Raw genomic sequence first — 8092 nt, forward strand, 5'->3', positions numbered from 1 at the left:
TTGTAAGTAATTGCCAATTTGTCATCTGTTTTTATATTTACAACCCATTTCATATTACTTTCAAGATTTGCAGGCGTCTTGAGGGCGTAGAAAAATAAGTAGGCCTGGATTGGGTATTCTTCAGAAAAAATAAACTGGGCTCATTTTCACAAAGAAAAAAATAGCTGGGCTGTCACATGGTGAACATAAAATATAAGCCTGGGCTAGATGGGCCACAGCCCAGTTCAAACCCTACTCCGTCTCAACAATACCAAACAAAAAAAATACTGCTCGAGTAGCTACGTCCCAGGTGTCAGCCGATCTTGTGCTGTTCTCTTGTCTATTGACTATATACGCTCACAATGTCGTGGGTCCCAGATGTCAGGAAAACACTAGGAGGAAGCATTTTATTTTTCCATACGCTGACGTGGTGGGCCCCTACTGTCATCCTCTCCATGTACTTCTGCCGACTCTGTTGTTTGTTGACCATGTTGACAAACGGAGAGGGGCAAGCGCCGCGGCGAGCCAAAGCACGCAGGGGACGTCGGCGATTAACGATTTAGGAGATGTGGGGCGGCGATGCATGCGCTGAGGCGCAGCCAGCCGTGGGAGGCGGAAGCAGCGCCCCGCGGCGTACTTTTGGTTTTGGCGGCTGGAGGAAGACAGGACTGAAGAAACACGACAGACTGTAAAAGCAGCAGGAGTACTTAACAACCTTAACTGAAACCAGCAGGGGCACTTAACAACCAAAGCTGAAAGCAGTATGAGTACTTATACAGGTTCAACCGTACAAAGCACGCCTCGAACAGTGCTACTTTGCCTACAGTTAACCAAGGGTGAGGCCGCCAAGCCCCAGGACAAGGCCCAGGCGCCACCCCGCGCATCCACAACCTTCTGAAAGCGGCTTCATCTCGCAACGTGGTCAATAAACAGGATATTCGCTTTAGAGCCATGGAAAAGCATGAACATAATCTTCTGTCCTATTCTCCAAGATGGACGGGCCTTCATTATTTGAGACCACCCATGAATAAGTATCTTTTCACCTCCAAGGGGAATTGAGTAGGTCGACATAAACATCATGTTGTGACCAAGCGCAAGTCTGACCCGACCATGGTCAGGCATCTGTATAGGAACAATAGAACTCGGCAGTTCCTGTTTCAAGAAGATCACAGCTGTAAAACTGTGTATAAGCAATAGTTTATGAACAACATATATAACAGAAAACAGCTCGTACCATAAGTTTCTCGACACAGTTGGACCTGTTCAACGAGTGCAGCAGTGGCACACATATCCCACGTGGCCTTCCACCATTGAAACGCCCCACAAGGACCTCAAGACGATCAATAAAGTGTAGGAACTTGTGGATGTCGATCCAGTCAACTTCAGTGCCATTAGTAACAGCCGAGTTATTACAGAGTAACAAACGAGCAGACTGCTTAACTCTGAAAAAACCTACACGTGCCACCAATTATAAGAAAATATTAGTTAGAAGTAGCATCTTCGTGAGAGATTCGTTGCTACTTCTAAAGTTAAATTGTGATTAGTTAGACAGAATAGGTGGATTAAGAAGTAATCGAGGCAACAAGCAAGAACCAGATACAAAACTAACATGGATGAACAATTGGAACGACGTCGGGGTGGAAGATCGCAGTGAAGATGAGACCAGGTTCTGCTATTTCCATCAACATTCGTGCGCCAACTTTCAGTCCGTAACACTTGAGAAAGTTTATCCAAGTTCGGCCATAAAAAAGCAGCGATCTTCTTGGTTCATGAACCCAACTCGGAACTTATATCCATGGCTTGTCTTCACTGTGACCATTAAACTAGTGTATTCAGTTATGGCAAGGCCGAGCATCTTGAGTACATGTGTTCTGGCAGAGCAAATAATACACTGCAGGAAAAATAATATGAGAACACAGCATGTTCAAAAAAAACCCCACCCTCCCGGATAGAAAAGAGGATTCTAGGAACATACTGTGCACGTTTCAAAATGCTGTGTTAGGATGAGAAGGAACAAGTGTGGCGTCTCGCCGAGGGCGCAGAAACCTGTAGGGTACTCGCACTTTGGGCACTGCAAATGAAACACACTAGATTCAGTAGGAAGAAAAATGCATCAACGGCGGCGGCTGCCATCCTAGGATTACCTGCGACCAAGGGACTTGGGTTTATCGGGGATGGATGAAGAATTCGTACCTGGTTCTCCATGAGAAAACCCTATGCAATCGCCGAGAGGGGGTTTTCTCTGAACAAGCAGACGAGGGAGAAGGGGATTCAGGCCCAGTGAAATATTGCCGCTTCGTCCGTCCAGCTTACTGCTAAAGCTGGAAAGGGGGGGGTTGTGATTTGACGCTCATTGGGCATTACTGCGGCGCTACGACCGGGGTGTGTCTACCGTGAAGTTGTGCACTCTAATTTGTGCATATGGCACGTGGACCCCGTTGCCGGTTGCCCCACATATCAGCGAAAGGAAGTAGAAAGACAGGAGTAACTAGTTACACATAAATATATTTTGACAGAGAGATACTCCCTCTGTAAAGAAATATACAAATCTTTTATATCACAGGCTCACCTTGCCGAGAAATATACTCCCTCTGCAACGCACGGGCATTATGGGGGTTCAGCTTTTTTTATGGGGGTTCAGCTGAGAATATAATACTCAGATAGGCTCACGGTTCTGGACTTTGGGCCGCAGGCCGACCCTGCATGTTTGGGGGCCCATGTGTTCTACCTCAGCGCTTTTCATATTGCAAGCGATCGAGTGGCCTGGTTTTAGATGCTGTCGCAAGGCGAATACACAAAATTGAATAAAGCACGACAGCTGTTGGAATGAAATCGAACGACAGTTCCTAACCAGCAATCAGAGTTGCAATTCTATCAACGATATACCATGTGATAAATAATACTGTCGTACTACTTATACACAGGACACTTGTTTCACCATGCCAGATTATTACATCAAAATCTCTCGGAGGATAGATCAGTTCGGCAGTTGCGTGCTGCTACTGAAGAATTTCAAAGTTGATTTGGACCAGCTCTCCTTGCCGAGAAAGTTCGATTTTGACATCATCCCCTACCGCAAGATATGATTTAGATTTGAACCTTGACCATCCTTTAGCATCAATCATCATGCGACCATCCTTTGTACTTACGGTATATTGAGCAGGTTCATTCACACCAAGGCTGCGCATGGTAAGAGAAACTTGGCCGCGGTCGCCCGGATTGTTGAACGACTCCCTCGTTGCTCTAGGAATTCTCTGTTTGCAAACAAGAAGACATACCCAAACAGTTAGATCAACACAGTGAATCATGTGAAACAACATGGAAAGAAAAAAGAACGAAGCACTTGGGCGGCCAATGCTTACCAAGAAGGTGGACATGTCGGTTTTTGTAAGGACTTTGGTATATGAAGTGCGAACTGCAGCCCAGTCTGTTGCCGGTGCAACTGCACGGGCCGGAGCAGATGCAAGTGCAAGTGTTGGTGCAGGTGCCGAAGCCGCTGCTGCTGCCGGAGATGGTGCTCCTTGTAGAGCTGGTGCCGGTGTCGGCCGGTGTCGATGCCCGATCCTCGGTAGATCAGACTGATCCGCTGACGCGGTCGGTGCCCAATCCTCAGCTGGATCAGACTGAGCTGCTGCCGCTGTCAGTGCTAGAGCAACTACCGGTGCTCGATCTGTGCGAGACAGCGGCGATCGTGTCTGGTCTGCTATGATCAGCTTTCTAACTTGACTAGGATCCGTGACCGTGATCCAGTTTTTTTCTTCATTTCTTTTAAACGCGAGAAGGACTAATTGTGGCGTTTTTGTTAAACCAAACTGCAGTTCATCATAGGGATTCAGCTTGTACTCAGACAACAGACTGATCCAATTTTTTCCAGTAATATAAGTGATGGACAGTGCCTTCGTTACTGACACGACATAAGAAGTGAAACCTGCAAAAATAGCCATCGTAGAGCAAACCAAACGGTTTATTCTGTGATGAATGTCACATGGCAAAACCTGCATCGTAAAATTGCAGGAAAAGAAAGAAAACATGACATTAAATCAATAAGATTTAGACAGTAAATCAATAAGATTTACTTGATGTGACACGAGTGAATCCTTACCAGGAAATCACTATGTTGAAGTACTAAACAGAAGATTGATCGTCCAACTACGCGTGGCATGCAGGGGCCACCTACTCCCACAAGCAGGACAGTCCAAAGGTCGTGACAAATCGTATGGACCGAACATCCATGGGACTGGAAATCCTGGTGGGTGCGATAAACCCTGCAATGCATACAGATATTGGAGTGTAACCATAATTGATAAACCGTCCTCACAAAAAATATGATCTGGATACTTCAAAATATACAGACTGAATTGAGTGGACAGACATTAACATAGACCGTTCTCAGGACTGACCACACACCAAAAGCGGCAGTACTAATAAACAATACAGGGTTCACAAACACAAATCAAGTACTGAACAATAGTACTTACTACAGACAAGCAAAGTTGCACTAACTAAACTCTGCAGACTATTTCTTGCCACCGACCTACGGGATGAACCCCGCATAACTGACTAGGCCATGGACTTCGTGTGAGATGTCTACATGCACCATCACCATCTTGTCAACCTTGGAGAACCTAACAGAGTGGTCTTTCCACTCATAAACATGATGATGAAGACAGGCCGCATCAGATTTGTTGGGAAGCTTTACAAGAACCACACCCTTCGTAATCGAAGGCACAGCCAGGAAATTGTTGTGGTCAAGTACAGCCTCGAGAACACGCCTGACAACAATGCTACAGGAAAACACTAGTTCAGGACACGTGGCGACAAGGACACAGCAGCTGGATAGTTCAGCAGTAGAACTCATCATCAGGTCTTCCAGTTCACACGGCATGACTTTGAGAACTTCATCTCCACCGCGGACCTGGTTCTAATTCAAACAGAAACCATATTTTATTACTACCTCCGTTCAGAAATATAAGATGATTTTCGATATTATACTCCATATATGACTACATATACGCACAGAAATGAGTGAACAAAGACACTAGAACATGTCTTCAAAGGCATGAGAGCAGAGGGATTACATGCAATATCCATAACACAAGTTACTGAGGCAAATATACCCTCTTAAAAGGTAGCATTGATGTTCATAAAGTACTCCCTCCGTCCCAAAATTCTTGTCTTAGATTTGTCTAGATACGGATGTATCAAGTCACATTTTAGTATTAGATACATCCGTATCTAGACAAATCTAAGACAAGAAATTTGGGACAGAGGGAGTAGTTGAAAGTAATCTATAAGAAATCAGTGTCAACCTCTCGCATGTTTTGGTCAAAAGAGGAATTTAGAACCGTCATTTGGCACACAAAAATCACATGCAAGATCACCCAGAAAGTTGTACTACTAGTACTAGTACTGCGTGTTAGATGAAAAAACACGATCAAGATCGAGAAAAAGATCGTCAAGAAGAGATATTACCTGGACTTGCTTAATGAGGGATCCCGGAGAGGGGGGCTTGGACAGGGCGATGGCTTTGAGCTTGTCTGCGGTAGTCTCGGCGGGGTGCTTGCGCTTCTTCGTACCATGAGCCTCGACGGTTTTGGCCGGAGCCATAGACATCACTTCGGCCGGTGCTCCAGCGTCCATCAAGAAACTGTCAAATAGAAATAAAAGAAAAGAAACCATAATCACAAACCCAAAAGAAGAAAAGAGAGGGAGTTATAGGATCAGTCTCGGGGTTGCAAGACCGGGCCTTGGCCAGAATCAACACCATTGATGCGCTCACCTTTCCTTCTTTGGGAGAGAAGAACAATGGCAGAAGCAGGTCGGGGTTTTCTTGAAGAAATGAGGAACAAGATGAGGCAGAAGCGAGGGTTGGGTAGAGAGGAAGCTGAGAGAGAAGAGTGAAATGATGGTTGCTTCGTCCGTCCAACTTACTGCTGGAAAGGAGGGGGTTTTGTGATTTGACGGCTCATTGGGCATTACTGCGGCGCTTCGATCGGGGTAGTCTACCGTCACTCTACTATGGAGTAATTTAGTGCATGGCTGGTGGACCCGATGCTGGCTGTCCCACACGTCGGCGAAAGTGAGTAATTTAGTGCATGGCTGGAGGAGGATCCGCACGGTAGAGCGTGTCCACTGTTTTTCAGAAGAAAAAAATGATTACAACAAGCGTTTCCACTCTTACGACGGAGGAGTGCGAAACACGGCAGCCACTTGAACATACACAGTGCTCCTACTACTAGGCATGTGCAGTGGTTCATACGTCAGTACTACACAATCTTGTTGCTAGTGTAGTAAGATATGACGATAACAAATGATGTTGTGCGCATGTCAACTACTCCTATATGTACAAACATTAGTACCGCTTTTCGACTGTCCGGTCAAGAATGAACGGTGAGATCAATGTTTACCAGGACTAGGTCCATAGTGCACGGAGAGTACGGTGCTATAGTACTCCATGAAACATGAACCATATGAAGCACAATAGTGTTAGGCAGGGTGTATGAAGGGTGCATGGGATGGGAGCAAAAGTTCCCTTCTCGACCCACTTTTGGGTGTTTGGCAGAGTGCATGAAGGGTGCATGAGTCCACACTAGTAGGTTGACAAAAATACACGAAGGAAACGACTATATTGAGATGAGAATGCAACCAAACACACTCACACGCTTTGTGCTACAGTGACTGATCTGCACCGTCTGAGTTTGATCCAACGGTCATGTTGCGCCGAGACATGGACATGCCCATGCAGAGGGCGCCTAAACACCACCGAAGTCCCTCTGCTTCTCGAGGCGCACGACGTTGGTGATGCAGGGTGCAACCGCCCGCAGAGCCCGCTCCCGGTCGACGGGAGCCAGCTCGTCAAAGACGGCGTCCAATGGCACGAATGGATTCCGGTGACGGAGCCTGAAAGGATTCGCCCGACAACGGCAGGCAGCCCGCAACCCCTCTGTCCAGCTCAGCCCCACCATCGCGCGGAGATGACTCAGCTCCTCGGAGATATAGGTGAAGAAGGAGACTAGGTTAGGAAGCCGCAGCTCGTTGAAGTCGACGGGTGGTCGAATGGGTTTAGCCCAACGGCCGAGCATCGTCGCGCTGGCACAACGGTAGGCATCGCGCCAGCCGCAACACGTGCGTGGAAACTTGGTTCACCAAGTGGCTAAGGCGATCCTAGACCTCGTCAAAATCGGCCCGCTCGCGCTCTAGCCGGCTCCCCTGACGGCCTATCGTATCTCCCGCTTTCTGCAGCAACGCCGCCGACGCATCGAGCATCTTTGTGGTGGACGCCTGCTGCTTTTGAAGCTCCGTGAACTCCCACACATAACGGAGGTGCATGGCACTCCTCTCCTCCTTGAGCTCACGGAGTTCCACATCCTTGGCCCTGAGCTCCGCATCCTTGGCATGGAGCTCCTGTGTCAGGAGCCTCACCTCGGACTTCGTGATCTGCTGCGCCGCCATGGCACCAGGTAGAAGCAATGGGGAGAGGATGCAAAGGGGGCGAAACGGCTGAAAGGCAATGCAATATATGGGAAGGCGGAGGGAGCGGTGGGTACAGGCGTAGTCATCGTGACTAATTGCTGCCGCGCCTGCTCCTGTCAATCAAAAAATAAAAAATCCTGCCGCGCCTGCTCCCGTCAATCAAAAAATTAAAAATCCTGCCGCACCCAAACACCAGAGCAACTCCGCGGTGGATATTTAAATTTACCTGCCGGCAAGTAGATAAATAAGGGGTGAAAAAAGAAATGTGGTGGTGTCCTAGCTAATCGGTCGAACTAGCCCAACTAGCTAGCCACCGTGCTTCACTGATGTACTCGGCGGGAAAGGTGGTCTTTCGTGATTTGACGACTCATTTACTTGCTTCGGCGCTACGACCGAGGAGGACCTAGAAAATGCGCGGTAGGGCGTCCCACGTCACGAAGAATATATGCATGCACCACCCAGGAGGACCCCGAAACCGCGCGGTAGGGTGTGCCACGTCTCGGCACGGAGGAAAAATGTGCGTGTAAAAATATACTGTATCTCTATCTTCTCTAGTACACCAATTTTCAAACTTTGGATAGCCACCCGGCGTAACGCAGAATCGTTTGCTAGCCATTGATTTCCTCCGCAGGTTGAATCA

The sequence above is a fragment of the Triticum urartu genome, chromosome 6 (assembly GCF_003073215.2).
Source record: "Triticum urartu cultivar G1812 chromosome 6, Tu2.1, whole genome shotgun sequence".
Lineage (NCBI taxonomy): Eukaryota > Viridiplantae > Streptophyta > Magnoliopsida > Poales > Poaceae > Triticum > Triticum urartu.